Source organism: Triturus cristatus, chromosome 4_1 (genome assembly GCF_964204655.1).
Source record: "Triturus cristatus chromosome 4_1, aTriCri1.1, whole genome shotgun sequence".
Taxonomy (NCBI): Eukaryota; Metazoa; Chordata; class Amphibia; order Caudata; family Salamandridae; genus Triturus; species Triturus cristatus.
In genome coordinates this window covers 458,578,835-458,601,162 of record NC_140585.1, presented here as the reverse complement: position 1 = coordinate 458,601,162, position 22,328 = coordinate 458,578,835, and the positions used below count along the sequence as shown (strand labels likewise).

The following is a 22,328-nucleotide window of genomic DNA, read 5'->3' as shown; positions in this document are numbered from 1 at the left end:
AGAGCTCTGCCTTAGTGCTCACCCTGCAGTCCCAAAGAACCGTAGCCAATCACAAGGATATATACATGTATTTTATCACACCAATTCGGATTTTAGCCAAGATGATTTAATAGTGTTTTCATCCTAGTATTTAATGAACACAGATACTATATCTGCAAAAAATACATTTAAGCATGTATTGTTGAAAACAATGATTTATGTTTTCTATGTCTATTGCTGCTATGTTTGGACAGTCACTTTAAAAGGGGAATCTCCACCCACATGTGATCAAGGCCGTTGATCGGCCGAAACACGGCATGAAGCATGTGAGACCTGTAAATGTGAGACCTGTAATTGTTTGCATCTGCTGGCTGCACGCTGCCCGTGAGCAAAGAGCACTGAAGCTCCGAAACGCGTTGGACTTAACTGAAATTTCTGGGCACATACCAGTTCCTGCAATAAAGAATTCTCCCGTGAGGAGGGAATTGCCTGCTTCTGAGTGCGGCTCCGTTTTCTGGACAACCTTGGATGATATATATATATATATATATAAATATCTATATATCTATATATATATAAAAAAAAATATATATATATATATATATATATATATATATTTATATATATATATATATATATATATAAAAGTTAGGACCGTGTTTCCATAGGAAATCTCAAAATTCTATTTTGAATAACTTTGGCGCCGGTTGACGAATCTTCGCGAAATTTTCAAAACTAATGGGGCGCTCCGCTCAGCTCCTACCCTGAAAGTCTCGGGGTGATTCGTCAAGTGGGGGCCGAGAAAAAAGGGGGGTCCCAAAACACGTTTCCCCCATGCATTTTTCCATAGGACCTTTAGTCGAAGGTACAGCCCGAACGGCTGAACAGAATTACTTGAAATTTGGCAGAGAGGTAGTCCTCAGGTCAGGGAAGTGCCTTTTGCAGGTCTGGTGTCAATCTGTTCAGTATTTCCTGAGAAATGCATATAAATATCTATACGCGCGCACGGTGCCATGCGCGAGTGAAATTCTGATTGGTTGTTAGATGTCAGTCAACATTCGAATCGGTCGAAATCAGGAAGTGTCAGCCGCCATTTTGTCTCTCGCACTGAAAAGGAAAGTAGGAAAAAAGGTGGAAAACGTGAAAAGGGGCAGGGAAGAGAGTTCCTGACCCCCTAGCCTTTGTCAGGGGATCACAGAAGGACCCACATGGGTGAAATAAACATTTTTTTTTTTTTTATAAAAATAGCGGGGTGCGCGCACGGTGAAAAACCTTTAAAAAAATATATATATTAATAAATACATAACTTAGCATTTAAAAAACCGTACAAATTCACTTAAAAAACCATAGGTTTCACACACGTTATAGTTAGGCATTAGCATTTAAAAAACCTTGCAAATTCACTTAAAAAACCATAAGTTTCACACAGGTTATAGTTAAGTGGACATTTCACTCGTAAAAAACCAATGAAATTCCCCCGTTATAGTTAGTTCAGATAACTATAACTCGCGCGACCGCCACTCTATCACAAGGATGATGTCATCAGTGATGCCATGAGTGATGCCACTGACCATGTCATGAGAGATGTAATATGTGACGTCATGAGCAGTGGATTGCGGGCGCGCGAGTTATAGTTATCTGAACTAACTATAACGGGGGAATTTCATTGGTTTTTTACGAGTGAAATGTCCACCTAACTATAACCTGTGTGAAACCTATGGTTTTTTAAGTGAATATATATATATATATATCTATATATCTATATATATAGCTGTATGACCTGTTTTGAAAATGAAAAAAACAATTGTTTAAAAAAAAAGAACCATAGTGCTGCTGAAGTCTGCAGAATCATCTTCAGCCCTGGCCTATTGAGGCTCTAAATCAGTCACAGTACTGTCATCATTTGTGACTCGTAAAACACATGATTTAGGAAAATCAAAGCGTTGCAATAATGAGAACTCTGGATGTTTTGGACCTGCATGAAGACATAATGTGACGAGGAGTAGCTGCCGCCAGACCCTTATTCACTATTTACCTGAGAGACTTCCAAGCCCACACCATTCTATAACCAAACCTGATCAGCAAAGGTAATGGTGTAAAGTACTATGGGCCAAAGGTAATGGTGTAAAGTACTATGGGCTCTAAATTTGTAAAGGCTTGACATAGGGCCCCATGCATAAAACTAAAAACCGGTCGCAAATTGTGATTGCATTTAAGGAAACGCAAATAGCGATTCCTTAAATGCAATGCTAGAAGCAATTTAAAATAGCAATTTCGCTATGAGGGGTCGCAAATTACTGAAAAATCAAACAGGTTGGTAATTTGCAAAAACTTTGAAAAATGCATTAAGTGCATTTTTGAAAGTGACATGTTAAACACACACATGCCCATGGGGCATGTGTGTGCGCAACATGGTTGCACATTACAGTTTCAGGGATGCAACAGGGTGTCCTTTTGACACCCATGCACCCTTGTAATTGTATGCGCAATTTGCGAGTACCTAATGGGTACTCGCAATTTGCGCATGCAATTCCCATTTATTCCTATGGGCCTGTAGGCCCATAGGTATGAATGGGAAGACATTCCTTAATTGCGACTCGCAATGTGCGAGTCGCAATTAAGGAATTTGTAGGAATCTCTATTTTTTTTTGCGATTCCTACATGCATAGGCTTTTGTGATTCCTTAATTGCGATTATTAAGGAATCGCAATTAAGGAATCGCAATAGCGATCCTTGATGCATGTGCCAGATAGTGTTTAGGGAGAGGGCTTCGGATTGAGTGAATGCAAGGATAAGAAAAGGACATTTGTACAAAGCCGTTAGGGGAGAAGCCCCAACCTAATCCCATCCCATCCCCCTCTTTACCCTGCATGATTCCTTTTGTTGTCAGCTCATTTTATCTTGAAAAGTAGCAGTGTTATGTCCTGCAGATTACATTTCGACTAGATAGGCCCCTCACTCACCAATCTGAATGGTTAAAGGGCCAGAAGACCAGAAGACCCTCAAGTGATCATAAGGCAGAATTGTATGAGCCCAATCTGGCAGTCAGAGTATCTGCATTAACAGCTATATATATAATAAAAAAAGACGCCTGAATATTAGCTGCTAATCATATCCAGCCTGTACGAGTCTAGAGGCAATCCGGTTTGTGGTATTGTGCCATTCGCGTCTCCTGACGCAGTCACCAGCAGAAAGTAAAAACAGACGTGGTTTGCCTGATCCACACACTGGCCGCCCTGCACATTTTCCAAACAGGTGCTTCACTTTACACAGCAGAAGGGGGAATCAAAATGTATTCATCAATTCCACAAAACATCTGTATGGTCCTGTTCATGATGGGCCCTTGGCATGAACACAAAGCTACGGGCGGTGGGAGGAGGTTGATGAAGCAGACCATGCGGAACAACTCCTGTTTCCCATATACAAATTACAAGCTCCAATCCATAGGATGTTTCAGAATTTCACATTACAAGACTCTGTTGGCCACTGCAGGAAACCGCAGTAAAAGAATACACACCGCACCAGATTGCTTTTATTCTTCGCCCTCAGTGGTTTATAGGTGTGACAGAAACCATAATTATATGATCAATGCATAAACACTATTGTAAATGTAATCAGGAAGCAGTGATTAATTTGAGCTGGGGGTTTCCATTGCTCGGCACCGGCACTTTACTGTCCACACCGGGACTTATGACAGCTAGCCACATGGTGGCAATGTTTGTCCAGTTTTGTGATGGACACAACAACAGTTGTTTAATAACTCCATATACATTAAAATGACTAATACCTGACTCTCAAAGCCATAAAAATAGCTTGTGTGGCAGGTATTAGTCATTTTTAATGTATAAATAGTCTGAATTGTCATTAGTAGTGCAGTTGGTGGTGGAAGCCGCTGTGGTATCCTGACAAGGGCCCTGACACTTCTTTCTTTACAAATTAAGTACTGTCAGGAAGTCATAGTGTGATAAGAAAATCTCCGAGAGTAAAGACCACAGGAGTTACAAACTGTTGAAGTACCCTCAACTGGGACAGAAACAGATTCCTGCACAACACTTGGCCCCTCATTCGAGAGAGTGTGGGAAATCCTGATCCATGCGCAAAGGGGAGTATGCATGTATATCAGTGGTCCATGCTGTACATCAAACCTTGCACATGCAATATTTGTCACTGGACTCATCTCCCGAGCAATCACCATGTGAAATTTGTGCAGGAGGGAAGAATTCTCAGAAAGAGGCAAACGTGGAAATTGGTGCAAAACAGACAACACCAATGTCATGCCTCGATTCTCAGAAACAAACTTAGAAATGGATCAGAATACTACACCCGATAATTAGTGCACCCTGAGATATTGTAATTAGTGTGGTAATTATCTCACCTTTTGGACCCAGGTCTCACATTTTATATGGTACAATATACACAAACTCCAAAGTGAAACAGTGGCACAGTTGTAAAAATGTGTAATATTAGTATTGTGTATCAGTATTTGGCATGGTATTATATTTCAGGTGCAACCTTTAAAATCTTGTGATTCCTGAATTGCAATTCCTTAATAATCGCAATTAAGGAATCACAAAAGCCTATGCATGCAGGAATCGCAAAAAAAAATAGAGAATCCTACCACTTCCTTAATTGCGACTCGCACATTGCGAGTCGCAATTAAGGAATGTCTTCCCATTCATACCTATGGGCCTACAGGCCCATAGGAATAAATGAGAATTGCATGCGCAATTTGCGAGTACCCATTAGGTACTCGCAAATTGCGCATGCAATTACAAGGGTGCATGGGTGTCAAAAGGACACCCTGTTGCACCCCTGAAACTGTAATGTGCAACCATGTTGCGCACACACATGCCCATGGGCATGTGTGTGTTTAACATGTAACTCTTAAAAATGCACTTAATGCATTTTTCAAAGTTTTTGCAAATTACCAACCTGTTTGATTTTTCAGTAATTTGCGACCCCTCATAGCGAAATTGCTATTTTAAATTGCTTCTAGCATTGCATTTAAGGAATCGCTATTTGCATTTCCTTAAATGCAATCACAATTTGTGATTTTTGCATTTGGGATGATGCATCCCAAATGAAAAAATACCGGTTGCAAAGAGGCAGATTCTGAGAATCTGCCCGTTTGCGACCGGTTTTTAGTTTTATGCATGGGGCCCTATGTCAAGCCTTTACAAATTTAGAGCCCATAGTACTTTACACCATTACCTTTGGCCCATAGTACTTTACACCATTACCTTTGCTGATCAGGTTTGGTTATAGAATGGTGTGGGCTTGGAAGTCTCTCAGGTAAATAGTGAATAAGGGTCTGGCGGCAGCTACTCCTCGTCACATTATGTCTTCATGCAGGTCCAAAACATCCAGAGTTCTGATTATTGCAACGCTTTGATTTTCCTAAATCATGTGTTTTACGAGTCACAAATGATGACAGTACTGTGACTGATTTAGAGCCTCAATAGGCCAGGGCTGAAGATGATTCTGCAGACTTCAGCAGCACTATGGTTCTTTTTTTTAAAACAATTGTTTTTTTCATTTTCAAAACAGGTCATATAGCTATATCCAAGCATACTGACTTCATTCCACCCCATTTCTTTGCCTCCCAATTTAGGTCGTCCAAATTGCTGTCTTTACTATTATGGAGTGCCCTCGTTAGCTCACTCCGTGCCGCATGCCCTCCTGGTATTCACGTGGACCTCCTCGACAGACACTACATGCTTGGACAGCTGCGGCTCGCCATCGAACACCCTTGAAACTACCTAACAAAATGGCCGCCTGCTCATGCATGCGTGTTGTACAGTGGTGCGCAACGCTGTAAATAGATATACACCATAATTTAACTGAATGTGTTGTGTTGGCTCTTTAAGTGTTCTACTAGCAACCAGACATAAGCACCTGTTGCTTACACGTAGCCACCTCCTTTATGATGCTCTTATATAGCGCCATGATTGCACTGTGTAGACGTTAAGATTTACTATTTAGGTAAACACAAATATAATTCCCCCCTCACCGTAGGTTCAGAGCAACAGCTTCAGTGCATTCATAACTGAGTTGCTGTGGCTGGTAAGAAGCACTGTCCCTGAGCCTGCTACTTATATTTCATGGTATGCGCAACTGTTCCATCACCTCTGTTTCCCCCACAACCTTTTACTTTGCCACTTTTAACAGTATAACACACATATATATATGCTCACTTCAGAACAATAGCTCGATTTCACATGGCAACACACACAAAGAGACAGCGGCACAATGTCCTCGATAAGCATGTTTAATTGCACACCGCCTGACTCTCTTGGCATGATTAGTAGGTTCGGCATGATTACAGTGTGTTAGGTTAGGAAGTCGGAGCAGATCAGGAAACTGACATGCTGCTGCTCGTGTGCAGTATAAAAACATCCTCCTTTAAAAGTTAGTTCCTAAGCCATAGTTTCAGTAATGGAGAATGATGGAGACAACTTTACATGTATATTTATGTCAGAAAAGAGTAAAATTGAAGGTACATTGTAATAATGTTCTTTATCATGCAATACCTGAATGTAATCATTATATGTCATTATCCGAGATGAGGGGCTGGGCCAAGATTAAATCACCATTATGTGCAAACCCATTTGAGATGAACAGATCTCTTCTTCCCTGCTGGCCCAGATCTTGCGATACGAAAGGGGATGATGTACGGAGCGTTTGAGCAAATCAAACACTCACCCCCAGTCAACTGATCTGAGTTTAATCCATCATCATTCTTTAGCTCACTCCACCACCCCAGTTCAGACATGGCCATATGCAAATCAGTCTCACCCTGTGCCTCATGGGAACAGTCCAGCCCGAACTGCCAAGCCATGTCTTCCCTGGACCGGAAACAAGCATCCTGGGACCGTTTTGGGTTCATAACCCTCATCAGCCAGGCTATCTTGAATCCAGTAGTAAAGTGAGCAAGGGACCCACGTCTGGGCATACCCTGCCAACTTAGGGCAAACAAAGCGATACCAGAGGGGATGATGGACAGAGCGTTTGAGCAAATCAAACACTCACCCCCAGTCAACTGATCTGGGTTTAATCCATCATCAGTCTTTAGCTCACTCCACCACCCCGGTTCAGACATGGCCATATGCAAATCAGTCTGACCCTGTGCCTCATGGGAACAGTCCAGCCCGAACTACCAAGCCATGTCTTCCCTGGACCGGAAACAAGCATCCTGGTACCGGTTCGGGTTCATAACCCTCATCAGCCAGGCTGTCTTGAATCCAATGGCAAAGTGAGCAAGGGACCTACGTCTGAGCATACCCTGCCAACTTAGGGTGAACAAAGCGATACCAAAGGGGATGATGGGCGGAGCGTTTGAGCAAATCAAACACTCACCCCCAGTCAACTGATCTGGGTTTAATCCATCATCATTCTTTAGTGTTCTTGATCATGAAAGGTGAGCTGCCACCTTACTCTAGGTGCCCTGATATTATTTTACGAATCAGGGGATTTCATTTAGCAACCCCAATGCGTTATGGGACTTGTAGTCAAACCAAATAATCTTATGTACCTGGTGGCAATGATTTAAATTATAAATGCCAAGATTACAAACATGATGTCCAAACAACATGTACCGTGTTCTTTGTCATAAATACAATGTACATAGACAATCTTGATGAGACCCGTCCCACAATCTAAATAGGGTTAGATCCTATTCTTTTACTTTAGAGGGATCACTGTCGAATGAAACTTTTCAGTAGAAACACCGATGTGTTGATGTTCAAGCTGGAACGATTAAGTCAACACAGTCTTGGTCCTGTAATGATGCTTTTTTATCCTTAAAAAATAACAATCACAAGATCATTCATGAGACTAAACCTTTTCATCCGTTTTATAAATGTTGATATTGTAAACAACATGAGCACGAACTTGCAAGCCAAGTACGCATTTTACTTCCACTTTACTTTAAACTTAGTGATTATTTCAGACTTCCTAAGCAGAATTGCCATGATATATCTGTATTTATGTTTGAGTAGTAAGCTGCTGTTTATTGTCCCTTTTCTGATAAATTTGTATTGCAGCAAGTTCTACAGTTCGAAAGTGTATACTGTATGCAAAACACAACTATACAATATATGAAATTATGGTCCTTTTAAAAGGAAATATGAATTTGGTTGTCCAATAATTAAAAACAAATCTGACATTCAATACAAAAATGATAAGCATATTTTGCAAGATTTTGTAACTTAAAAAAAAGAAAAACTATAAAACTTGGAATTTATGACTTTTTGTGGAGTTAAAAAGTGTAAATTCATATTACTACCACGTTACCACGTTACATCTGACTGTATAACAAGTGTTTAATTTGTAAGAGAATGAGTGCTGGTGCCCAAAGCTGTGATTAGAAACCCGCGGCCGGCGCTATTAAAATGTTAGCACGCTGAATACCAAGACTTCGTAATCTTCAATCCACCTCAGACATCTTTAATCCACTAGCAGACATCCTCTTATATTACTTTTGCAAGTTCCTCCTTCCTCATGTTTTCCTTCTTTCTCGTCCTTCTTCTTTCCACTGTGTGGGTTTTTCCTCTCTTGTTGTCAGGAAATGTCTTATCACGAAAAATAAATGCCATCTCAAATGAAGTACTGTTTAACAACACTGTAAAAGCACACTTTGGGCCAGATGTACAAAGGTTTTTCACAGAATCATGCCGTTTGAGAACGCAAAATGGCATTTTTAATTGTACAAAGGTCCAATTGCCATTCGGTAACCTGTTATCAAATTGTATTTGGGTTTGCGATTCGGAAATAGAAAGGGGCGTGTTTAGGGCGTCCCTTCCTAATAATGAATCACAGAGGCATGCATGAATGTTTGCGACCATAATGCGGTCACAAAACATTCACAATTTACCCCCAACTTCAAGTTGGTGGTAACCCTTCGTAAATGGGAAGGGGCCTCCAAGGGACCTCTTCCCCTTTGTGAATGTTTGTAAAAACATTTTTTGAGAGCAGGCACTGGTCCATCAGGCCACTGCCTACTCTTATAAAATAAAAAGAAATCTTTTCATTTCTCATTTTGAAATGCATATGGGGCTACATTTAAAAAAAGAATGCAATCACAGATATGGTGGTCAGTTGACCGCTGCAGACCACCATCCATGTGACTTTTGCGATTTCCAATGGGTCGCAAATCAACATCTACCTCATTAATATTCATGAGGTAGGTCTATTTGCAAGCCACTAGGAATTAAACAAGGAACAAAATTTAGGCCCACAATTCATTACATCCAGATGAGAAGGCCATCTAATTAAATCTAATACTGTACAGGCCAGTTTTGCTAGGTGTGTGATGTGGTAGAGGGGCAACAGGCAAAAGCTGGCACTGAAATATATGCAAATATCATAAAGTGAACATTCAATGAGCTCAACTGTTGCATATCACAAGAATAGGGTCACTCTCTCAATACTTCTATGAATGAATGTCAGCCACAGGGACTTGTGGAATCTGTATTAGGCCTGGGCTAAAATTTCGTTCCGTTCGCGGAAATTGCGATAATTTGACATTTTCGCGTTCCGCGGAAAGCGCGAAAATGTCAAAATTTCCGCATTCCGCAGCTTGGCGATAATTTGTTTCTTGCTCGCGCTGTAAAATAATAGATTCTCGCGCGCGCGCGATCGCCTTAACTGAATCCCTGCGTTCGCCGACAAGTTTTCTTGATCCGGTCGCGTTCTTCATGAGATGTTGTATTGTTTTTAGCCATTTGCGCTGTCTCGCGACAGTTCGCGCCCGCAGTGACGTCATGCGTCGCGCGATCACGTCTTTCTTCTCGCGATCATGCACCGCGAGACAACTGAAAACAAGATGGCCGCGCCCGCGAGCAACCACATGGGTAAGTTGGCGAGCCGCAACCATGCAGAAAATCTCGCGAACATGCGGGAAAAAAACTTCCGCATCTTCGCGATATTTTCGCGTGTTTGTGATAATTTTTAACATTTTCGCGATAATTTGCGAAAGTGGATTTCGCAAATTCCCCCCACCCCTAATCTGTATGCACTTACATGTTTTAAGCAGCTGTTCTAGATGGGATTTTTTTCAGAGGTATATACCTGGTCTGAACTGCAGAATCCTACCTTTGGGCCGAGGGTAAGCGGTGTGAGTTGAACAACCTTATTGGTAACACTGCATAAGCAAACAATCACTGGCAGAGCAAATAGGTCTCATCTATGCTAGAGCTATTGACTTTGATAATGTATTTTAGTCATGTTAGCCGTGTTGTGAACTATATGGCTAAAAGCTAGAACAAAAGAGCTATTTGTAGCCATACGACACACAACATGATTAATTACATAGTCAAACCCAAAAGATCCTGCATAGATGAGACCTATTTGTTTGCCAATGCTTGTTGCTTTTGATGCAACCCAATGCATGATATGCTGGTATCCCGTCCTCCTCCTACTTTCGGTTGTGTTACTATTTTATTTCTGTTTGCTATCTTATTCATATGCATATGCATTTTAAGAAACACTGTGACTTGGGGTGGTGTTAAAATATTGTTCCAACTTTGGCGCATTTCGAAGAACCAACCACTATATTTTCTAAAAAAATAAGTTGACCGTGTTGGGTGAGTGCAGCTGTGCTCAATCTTTAATGACAACAGTGGATGCGGAACGGACTACATTGACCAGCAGGCCGAGAGGCTGTGAGGCAGCCCGTTGATATCCTCACCTGTGTCAGCTTATGTAAAATATTTATAGAGCGCACTGCAACCCCACGGGCATCCTGGCGCTAAAGACATAATGAAGGGAGGGAAAGGAGATGGAGAAGGGCAAGGTAAAAATTATGGTCTAGGGAACAGCCAGGTCTTAAGCAGTCCACGGAAACGTGTCAGATCATGAACCTGTCGTAGTTCCGGGGGGAGACCATTCCATAGTCGAGCAGCCGCATAGCTAAAAGCTCTGCCTCCCAAAGTAGCTCTCTTTGTCTTGGGAATCAGGGCCAGCCTAGCTGAGGAAGAGCGCAGAATGCGCGAGGGAGCATACCATCTAAAGCGACTTTGCAATGGTATAGGGCCAAGGCCATGAAGAGCTTTAAAGGCTATACACAGGGATTTATCAAGTGCTTTATAGCGCGTCTGGGTGTCCCACCTTGTATGGAGCGGCAACAATGGATGAGGAGCGGACTACATTGATCAGCGGGCTGAGAGGTGGCCCTTTGTGATCCCCACCTGTTTCAACTTGTCAAGTGCGATATAGGCGTCTGGGTGTCCCATCATGCGGTCCGTGTCCGGGCCATCAGAGCCCTGAGGAGGCTAAGCTGGGCCAATTCTCTTGGCCATGCCATTGGGGTCATCCTAACTATCTGCGTTTAATCATGGGGAAGAGGAATCTTTCACCAGTCTCTGCAAAGGGAAGGTCTCCTGGTAAGACTCATTTCTCATTTTTAAATTACATTACTGGTGCTATAGGGGCACTAAATAAGGAGATTTCGACTGTGGATGAAAAAATTATTTCTTGTCACATAAACCTGACTTTAGTGCATGGTGCTCTTTTGCAGGATACCCCTGCTGACTGCACAACTGGGGCCCATGCTTGTAGCACTGGACAGGCCGAAAATAATCAGTCTTTAAATGATTTACCCAACAGGGACGCAAGAGACCTGGGTGTCTCTGGTGTTGTTTCTTCCTTTGATTTGGCTCCTTATCCCCCCTCAAGTGTATGAAGACCCTGGGCTACGTGCTGACGTATCTGAAACAGTATTAGGGGATACTATCTTCCAAACTAAAGTCCGATTCCACGGGGGCTAAGTGGAGATTAAAGTCTATGGGGGCCACGCGGGAAGACATTAAGATGTTACTTGACGCCGTTTGTGCCTTAGAAGCCAGAGTGAAGTCTGCCCTAGCTTTACTGTGGGAAAGGCTGACACATGTGGAAACAGGAGCTAGCACCTGTCTACACTTGCTCAAATCTTATGCTAACACTAATTTTAATACGGATGTTAACTCAAATGTTAATTTTGTTTTGTCTTCAGATACATTTTTGCTTTCCTCATCTAATATTCGGACACATCTAAGTGCATCTTAGACTCTGACTGAGGCACCGGTCAGATGACTGCTTCATGTAGCATTCCTTCTGTTCCATGACCCATTCCACATAGTAACTCAGAGACGGAAGCGCTTAGACCTTTTGAGACCCCTGGCTTTCTTGATCTTCCCTTCGAAGCTATACCATATGTTGTGATATTAGCCAATTTACTCCCTCTTACTCCAACATCTGTAAAGACCTGGAAGTCCTTAAGAAACAAAGCCCTGAATTGGCTGAGTACCAGAACAGGGCTAAGCAGGCAGCTTTTTGATGATATCAAGATGGTGAGAAGAGTGGGCTGGGTTGGTAGGAGCACAAAGAAACTCCCAGGAGACTGTGTGGTACTAAGCTTTAGGACACCAAGCTTATTGGAGAAAATTTTACGATGAATATGTGAACCTAGAGTGTCACCTCACCACATTACCGTATTGCATCTTGGGTTCTTTTATCTCCCTGTGCCCTTTCTTACTGGCCATAATGCCCTACCAAATTTTTCTGCAGTGCTTCCCTATAGCAGTCCAGAACCGTTTTGCCCCATTCAAGAATCTTGAGGGGTGGATTGACTTATTTCAAATCCTGACCATGCTCCTCTGGTGGAAGGTGTAGTATGTGGACTGATGGCCCAGCCTGACTGCATTTCAACTCCCAGCACCAGGCCTAACTTCTCCTCATCCACTCAGGAGGGTCTGGACTTTGTTGATCACTCCTGTACTGACAAACTTTTCTGGAACGTAACAGGTCTACGTAGTAAAATTGCTAATCCAGATTGGTTGATTTTTGTATATAATTTACATATTTTATGCGGTCAAGAGTCTTGGGCAGTTAAACCACTTCATCTTAATGGTTAAAGAACTTTTTACCAAGCCGCAGTGCCATCTAGTGTCGGCATAGGGAAAGGGAGCCTGTGTATTTATATTTCTTATATCAAAAAAAGGGGGGAAAGAGAGGTTTTTAACGGTTAGGTTCACCCTCCCAATGTATGTATAATTAAATAAATAATCTGAGTCGTCAGATTATGAGAACCTAACCAAAAGGGTATAGGGAAAGCACTTGTTTCCCGAGAAACCCAAGAAAAAGAAAGAAAGGGCAATTCCTTTCTTTAGTCCCCTCACTCACCAGGGTTTCCCCACGGTGACATGCTTCATCATTGGGGTCCTCTCAGTCCTCTACGGACTGAGGCGTGCTGCGACTTGCGGATTTACGTAGGAGCACTGAACAAGACTATGTGTTGTGCAAGTGTTGTGGTGTGGAGTGGTTTAAAGTGAGTTAAAATAATTAACTAGTGGGCCAATCTAAATTTATTTTTGCTCCTAGCTAATTAATTAAAAAAGTGGGTAATATGCTAGAGATAACTACTATAATGGGGACTGAGAGGACCCCAATGATGAAGCATGTCACCGTGGGGAAACCCTGGTGAGTGAGGGGACTAAAGAAAGGAATTGCCCTTTCTTTCTTTTTCTTGGGTTTCTCGGGAAACAAGTGCTTTCCCTATACCCTTTTGGTTAGGTTCTCATAATCTGACGACTCAGATTATTTATTTAATTATTTATATTTCTTACCATTTGCTGTGTTCTAGTATTAGTACTTGGTCCACCACTCATTTTTATCAAATAACAGATTTCAACCAGCTACACAAAATGATTTTGGTCCTGATTAATTTTCGTAATAACACATTTCCTAGGGAAATTTTGCCTGTTCTAGACCAGTTGGATCAAGACCTTAAGTCTTTGTGCTCCAGTAGGAAGAAGGAACTCTTAGTGATTTGGGGAGGCGACTTCAATATGTGTTTGTGCTCCTTGCCTCCTAGTAAGGTATGTGGTGTGATTGATATACGAGGTAATGGCCAATCGCATGTTAGCCACATCGATTATGGGATAATTAAATGAGTTGGCCTCCAACCATGGGGGCCGGCGCTAGAGCAAGGAGTTGTAGAGCTTATACAAACGTACACAGCTTTAAGGCCAACACCTCGGAGGTTGGCAGCGTTAGTAAAACATACCTATGAAGTAAAACACCAATAGAAAAGCCCCTCCCACTCATCCACCCCGAAAAGAAAGGGAGAGAGGAGCAGCGAGGAACTGTGGGGCATATTATCAAGCACGGCGTTAAAATTATCGCCGCTTTAGCGGCAGAAAACTGCCGCTAAAGCAGCGATAATGGGCTTGATAATATGCCGCAGAGAATTCCAATAGAAGCCCATGTTGACACCAGAACATGGGCTTCTATGGGAATTCTCAAGGGCATATTATCAAGCCCATTATCGCCGCTTTAGCTGCAGTTTTTTGCCGCTAAAGCGGCGATAACTTTAACGCCGTTTCTTGATTATATGCCCCTGTGTTCTTTTAGAGCACAGTGCTTTCTCACAATTTTCACCACACACTCGATTTCCCTTAGCGATCATTATACTTAGAGCGTTTGTTTAAATCTTAATGCAATGTTAATAGACACAACTAGGGAAAATGTGCGCGTTGTAAATGTTGGTTATCCCAAATAATGGCCTCTCTTAACGATCGTCGGAGGTTAATCCGACAGCTCTCTTGAATACATTTGTAGCTAATCATGGGGAAGACTTCGATACCTGCTTGGTTGAAGTAAACATTGCCAAAGCTGCTTTGAATGCCTTTGGTGACATCTCCAAGGGGGATCAAAGCTCCCCGGTGTGCTAGTGAAGTGCGGATGTGCAGCTAAGAATACCAATTGGCATTAAACGGCAGAGAGGAAGCCTTAAAGGCTGAAACTTGGGAGGGACTAATTGAAGACAGAACAGTGGGAGAATGTACCGATTTCTGGTGCATCAGAAATTCCCCCGTTTTGAGAGACGAGGGGGGGGGGGCACATATGAAGATAGCCATAACTGAAGCAGATCAGGTGATACATTTTGCTAAAATTTATTCCAACCCCGGTTCGCTGCCTTTTCGGCAGGTGGATAACTTGTTACCCCACCCGGGGGGATTCCCAATCAATTTGAGGTTCACTCTAGATGAGGTAAACAGGGCTCTTATGCTTAGTAAGAGTGGTAAGGCCCCAGGCCCAGATGGCATTCCGGTCGATCTTTATACAGAGAATATTCCATTTTGGGGCCCTATTTTAACTGCTTGTCCTATAATGTATTTAAGCATTTTATGCTAGCCTGATTGTCGGAAAACCTGAAGCTTATCCCCAATCTTGACCACCAAGCTACTGCCCTGAGAGGACACTAATCACAGTAAATCAATCAGTAATTTGGTCCAAGCTCCAAACTAAAGAACAGGAAGTGACAGTGGAACGTGCTGGCTAATTAGGAGCAGCAAATACAAGTGACAATGAAGTCAACGAAGAGTAAGCAATGGGCAGGATCCAAGTCCTTATATTAAACAATACCCTTCGCAGTGACATCGCATGCACTGTCAGCAGGTGAGACCTAAAAAAGGGGACTCCGCTGACAAATATAATTAATGTCACCAGGCAGGGGAAAAACGAAATAAAGAAAAAAAAAACTAACCTGACCTACATTTCTTTCTAAAACTAGCAGTGACTTAATTCTCAATTTACCACAAAGCTGGGTGCCAAATGTGAGGAACTAATTAACATAGATTACATACAAACATTTTGGACTTTTTGCAATTTTTGGAGCTTGAGATTGACATAATAATGAATTAATGAAAGTGTCAATGCAAAAATCAACAACAACTCTCTTTTATACCAGCATCTGTACCTCATCAAAATTATATATTCAAATAGAATGAAGACCTACCCCCCAACTCCTCTCCCTCATACACACACAGGTATTAAAAATGTTTAAAATACTCAAGCGGCTGTACAATATTTCAAATATTACTAGTTTTGGAAATAAATGTAGGTCAGGCCTGTTATTTTTTTTCTTTATGTAATATTTTATCATCAGAAATCACTACTACTTCCAGGATTTCTTAGTATAAGATGTAAGATTTGCAAAGATGCAGTTACCTCTCACTTAAACATGCCATCATGATTCATTTCTACAGGGCGAATTGCCCTTATTGCAAAAAGAAGTGAGGATCATTACGTGAGTGAGTGGTAAAGCGAAAACACTTCTGCAAGAGTAGAGCTGCATTTTCAATCTGGATTATGAGTGAAAAAGGAATTAAGAACCATACGAACAAAGCAGAGGGGTAAGCACAACTTCAAAACAGCAAATAGAGTTATGAAATGAAGAGGGAAAAAGCTACAGTTCAAGAATGAAGTACAGGCAGAGCCTTCATTTAGTGTGTAGCTGGAAATGAACGCTGCCCGTTTGATGGTAGTCACACACCCATTATGTACTGGACAGTAGAGCAAGGCTCGGTCATGACCGCTACTTACAGTTTCCACTCGTCTGCGAATGGTACCAGCTCGGTTTCACAGGATGAGTGGGAACAAATTTACATGTGGTTGTGCTCCAGGCAAATGTGTTCTCTCACCCTTCCACCATTGGCACTGAATATTTATTTGGTTTTCAAATTATGCTCAATGCTCATAATTGCACTGGAATTAGGATGATCATTTTTTAGGTTGTGAGTGCCAAGACCACCAACACAACTCATCAAGACCAGCAAAGAGGTTTGGTGAATACACCCTCATTGAATGGCATTTTTTCCCTCTCTTGAGGTAGCACCATACAGAGGCCCTCTTAGCTGTTTGGTGGCATTTTCATGCAGAGATCATTTGCATCACAGAGAAAAATGGATGTAAAGGGGACAGACCAGATCGCTTTCTTGAGATATCCACTGTCAGTAGAGACAGGTTCTGCCATTCCAACGTGAGTTACTGGCAGTGCACTCTGACACCTACCAGCATTTACATAAGCAAGTCCTAGGAGTATAAAAAACATTTAAACCAGACACAGATCAACATGTTTCCAATGGGCCCTTCAGGCCGATCAGTACTGTGTGCGTTCTTCAAAAGCCGCCATGTCAGAAGGTGGCATCTGGTTTGTGAGTTCAGCAGAGCAAAGCTCTCGCCAGGAAAGAACATGCATGACTGCGTTTGGGCGCCGCGTGTTCTACAAAGGATGGGCTTGAACGAGTCTACGTTGCAGTAGCTCTCATCAGTGCAGAGGCGCAGTGGGACTGTAGGGCGCATTGCAACCCAGCTCTATTACAAGGCTCGATTAGGATTGATTCTTCTTTCCTGTATTTCTCTAGCCTCCGTGTCTTCAATAGAATCCACACCTCCTGTCACTTTAGAAGGGGAGATTTCCATTATTACTATTTCTTACAACCCATCTAAGAGGCAGGGGCTTATTTTCCTTGCTTGTTTTAGGGTCTGTGGCAATGCCACTGCTCAGATTTATACTTCATAACAATTGCTATGGTCTGAGCTTGGGTTCGCAAGGTAAGAACCAAATTGAGGAGAATAAAAAGGTATATTGTGGGTTAAAAGGAAACACCACTAAACCCAATTAGATATGGTTGAATAAGAACCACGTGTGCCTCCAGAGTCTGAGATACTCTGCTAACTTTAGTATTGTATGTCCCGCTACAAATGTTAATGATTCTCTAAGAGCACTGTGGGGAGTAGTGCAGTACAGGCTTTAGGAAGAATGTGAGCCAAGCAGGCTGGGAAGGAGGCAGCTGGCAACCACAAACAGTCCAAAGGCAATGGTTTAAAGCATACTCACATGAAAGCGATCAGATGCACGACTCTGGCCGTCAGGATCAAAGGTATCAGCTGCTCTCTCCGAGATAGCAATATAAAAAACACAATTCCAAGCAATTAAAGAGATTGTTCTGCAAAAGAAGAGAGGGACGAGACAAATGATTACTTGGCATATCTGTGCTACTGGCTGCAACATGAAAGAATAGTTTTCATTTATTTGAAAATAGTTAAATAAATGTAACAAGGTAGAACACCCTCAAACATGTGAGGGGATTTACTGAAGACACGAACTCAGCAAAACAGGCTTTGTAGAACAATGTGAAAATTCCATAAGGGATGCAGTGCCCACCAACATCAACACCACTGTCATTGGGCGTGTTCTTCACTCAAGATTGCCCCACATCCGACAAATGACCCAACACAAGGGTTCTCAAAATCTGGTGTCTTGGCAGGAAAGCCACATGCTACACTATGGATTTCTTATTTGTTTTAATGTATAACTCAACTGAATAAACTATATGAAATCCTATACACGTATTCTAAAACATAGCTATGTAAGATGCAGTTCTTCATTACTTCGATGATATATGTTTTCAAGAGCTGCAATACAATTATTACATATATCATTGTCAATTCTAAGCAAATCAGAGTACCACATAAATTTAAAAAAAAAGAAAGAATATTGCCTTTTTTGCCAAAAACGCATAAGCAATGAGTAATCACTCAAAGTTCAACACTACGAAGTCAAAGACATGACCTGTGGTCAATGGCAAAAACACAATCCTACCAACATATGGCCCAAGGAACTCAAAGCCCTCCTAACTGCATTAAGGAATAACCATGGTTTCAGACCAAAACCACATATCAACAAGGTCACTAAGAGCAGCTCCAACACAGTGAAAACATTGCTTTGAATCTTCCCAACCCTTGGATAGCAACAAAAGCTACAAGCTATCCTTACACTCATAATTTCCAAGCGCGACTACACCAAAAGCCTATACCTTGGCACTCCTCCCACTTTCATACGCAAAACACAACTCATCCAAAATGCTGCAGCAAGTCTCCATTTCCAACTAAGTGAAAACATACCTTCAGTACTGCAAGCTCTGCCCTGGCTATGAGTAGATAGGTGAGCATTGTTCAAGGACTATTGTACACAGACATTTCCAAGGAAAAGGACCACTATACCTACAAGTTAAATTCAAGCAATACAAACAAAATAGGACACAGCGCCCCAGAATATTATTCTATAATACTAACGGTTTTCTAGAAATTAAATTTTCTAACTTATTTCGAAGTGTGATATGAAAGGGAACCACATTGGATCTCAATAGTAAAGGACTGGTGTGGCTTTTAAATGAATAGTATTGAATGAATGGTCTAAATAAGTAGCCCACATACTTAGAATTGAAGCTATTTCAGTAGTGACCTTTAAGAATATTCTAGCAAGAAGAATTACATTAATAGGAGCCTATAGTCAGATGGATTAGTAGGATCCTTCTCTTTAAATACAGCGACTAAGTGTGTCCCCTTGAGCATCTAGGTAATGAGTATCCAAATAGTATGCACTTAAATACAGGTGTAAGTATTGCAGCCTACCATATTAGAGGATATTTTAAGAGTTTATTCCAGGCTCTTTGTTGTACTGTTTTTCCACTTAGTTTTTATGGAAGTAATCTTAATTTCTAGCACATCGAAATGTACATATTAGTTTCCTGTATTTATTTGGTCACAAGGCATATTAACGTGCGCTGTGCTATGTAATTTCCTAGCTGGCCTTAGGCACACATTTCCTAACAAAGTTAAATGCGAATATTGTTAATACCATTAATTTTAATTGCTAGACTTGTATATAAAACTATAGGAACTGAATCTTCTAAAGCCACTACTACTAACAGGTTTTATTTTTACCCAACTAAATGTTACTCATTTTATGGACCTCGGAGGCAATAGTCCGCCGGGCTGTCTTACTGGCTTTGCTTTCCATAAAAACTGTGTACATGATCATTGCTGATCTGGGTACTCCTTTGGCCACGGTGACCTTCAACTCTCAATATTCTGGTGCACTGACATGTGTTCTGTAGGAACTGCTTGACCCAGAGCCTTGATCTTTCATAATAGGTGATAAACTCCCCTTTCTGAGATATTGGGAACGGCTGCTTTTATTCTCCGAAGGAAGAGTTCATGGAAGGGTGCTCTGCAAAATGCATCCTTTTTTGGAAAGACCAAATGCATTTGCTTCACAGTCCCAGCTGTGATGGATGTCGCTGCTCTCGTTAAAGACTGAGACTGACGCTTTGCTTAAAAAAGAGAACGTTTAAAAGTTGGGAAACGCCTTTGCTTTGTCGCGCCAAGAAACCAGAGGACGATTAGTAACAGTAATTATTTCTGTAAGGCATTCGCTATATCATGGGTTACCGTAATTTAGGTCAAAGTTCTCCACATATGATGTGAACCCACTGCAGAATCTGCACCCTCCGCAACCCTTTGTCTCCAAATATTTTGAAGGACCCAATTTGCCTCTACTGTCATGTGTGGCCGTAGCCCTAGGATGCAAGAATAAAGTCACAATTAATTTAAGTAGGGTCAGCATTTTCACTGCTGGTCAAATTCAATGTCCATCCTGGCAGGAAATCCCATTACCATCTGCAACCTATGAATTCCAAAGGCCAATAACTTTATCTATGCCTGCCTCCATCCGCTGATGCTGGCGTCACCATTGTTGCTTTCACTCTAGGAATGAATTGCGCAAAGCTGGTGAATACTTTTCAACAAGCATTGACAAAGCCAATAAATTCCACTTTTACATGTAATGGCTTTGCCAATGCTTGACAGTGCCTGCGCAAATACATGGTGGCCATCTTGGAATGATTTTTCTTAAAGCTAAAGATACCTCATAGAATGGTCACCGAACATGCACACCGTGATCACAAATATCCCCTTCTGCAAGTACACCCATGAGTTATGCAAGCTGCATATGATTCATTTGCTAAGCCTACCGTCTATCATTTTTATTAACAATGCTGTTTGTATAAGACCACAGTTGCAGTACGTGGAAAACCTGTGTCTCTGTCCAGGACAGCAAGCTACCCCTCTTGGAAGCCTGTATCTGAATAGTAGATCACATCGTTCTTACGATTAGACAGAGGTTTCCACATGATTCTTTTATACAATATAAAACAGATTGAGATTTTCACAAATACTGAAAAATCAAGGAGAAATGGTTTACAGACCTTTCTCCCAATCTATTTATAAGAAACCAGTAAGCTCAAATTGGATTTTGTCTTGGACAATCATACATAATGTAAACGTCAGTGAATCCTGGCAAGACCAGGAACACGAGGCCACTTACTGCAGAGTTACCTCTTGTCTTTCCGGTCATGTTCCAGATTAAAGTTGGTAAAGCTATACTAAAAACCTCACTTGGTGTTTAGTACTTGGTTGGCAATGAGTCCTTAGTTATTTGGGTTCATAACTTTCCATATCAGTTTGCACCCATAATGAGTTCCTCACGTTTATTGTTTTCCTCCCTCTCTGTTCCATCGGTTCCCCAGTTAGTCCTTCCTTGCATTGACCTGTTCTTTGAATTCCACCCTGTTGTAGTTGCTATTTGGTGACGTGGGGCTTGTGCTGTGTTCTTGGTCAAATCATGGTTCATCAAACCAGCTGCCAAAACAAGAAAGCTCTGTAGGATTCCTTGTATATTACTAGTTAAACCTGATGACATTATAGACCAACCTTCTGTTCTCTGCCTTCCAGCCGATTCGGAACTACTTACTCAAGACAACATCAAGAGTGGTGCCATCCCTTGAGGTTAACATCTTATTTCAGCGCAAAGGGCATTAATATTCACTGACCCTTCTCTGGTGATGCACCATGTGAGTTATGCATGGCAATCTGAAATTCCTCCTTTGAGATCCATTGAATGTTAATGCATCTCATGAGTTAATAATAGAATGAAATCTGAAAAACCCAACACCGATAGGCCATTAAATATCATTGTAGGAAGCTGGCTCTTTTTATGATCTACCAAAGTGAAGTATATTGTGCACAGAATCCAGGGGTTCCGTCATGAGTGGGCAGGGGCTTGCTCTAGCAATACCAAGGGGCTCTTCCAGGAGGTAGTGTGATTGAGTGCGTTAGGCTTATTAGAGAGGAGTGTTAGGCATCTACAAATACACACAATAGTCAATAAATTATGCACATGACTCAATAAAGAGATCCACACCAATTTATAAAATTAACACGTATCTTTATATATGTTTAGGGACCAGAATCAATACGATCAGGTAAGTACGTTTTGCAACCAAAATACTTTGCATTTTAGAAAGTCGACAGTGCATTTTTCAGAAGCTGCAATGTTATCCTATGGGTGGAAAAACAAGTAGGACATTCAGGTAGAGTACATCGACTTATGAGACCAATCTCTAGGACTTAAGGTGAGTATTTAGCAAGGTCGGATTTTGACAGTACCGGAGACCTCACAGTTCTTTTTGGGGTGCCTTTAGGATGCAGGGGAGCAGCTCCACTACTCCACGGAGTTCTTGAGTCTTTATTGAAGGCAGGCCATCCTCCCAGGCTTTGGAGGCATGACAGCTGCAGAATGTGACATCTTTGGCGCAGTCACGACAGGGAACAACAGACAGGCCGGCAGAGCTGTTGCCAAAGTAAGTTGCTGTTGTTCAGTTTTCTGCTTTCGCTGCTTCTCAGTG

General features: G+C 41.7%; 1 protein-coding gene across 6 annotated transcripts in view; it reads right to left on the bottom strand.

Moving 5' to 3' along the window:
* Positions 1-22,328, bottom strand: part of CALD1 (caldesmon 1) — a 567,652-nt gene that overhangs the window by 396,899 nt on the left and 148,425 nt on the right. For all 6 annotated transcript variants that reach the window (XM_085652624.1, XM_085652626.1, XM_085652628.1 and 3 more), the window contains exon 2: positions 17,639-17,747. The gene's annotated coding sequence lies outside the window, so the exon portion shown is untranslated. The remainder of the gene's footprint in view (positions 1-17,638; positions 17,748-22,328) is intronic.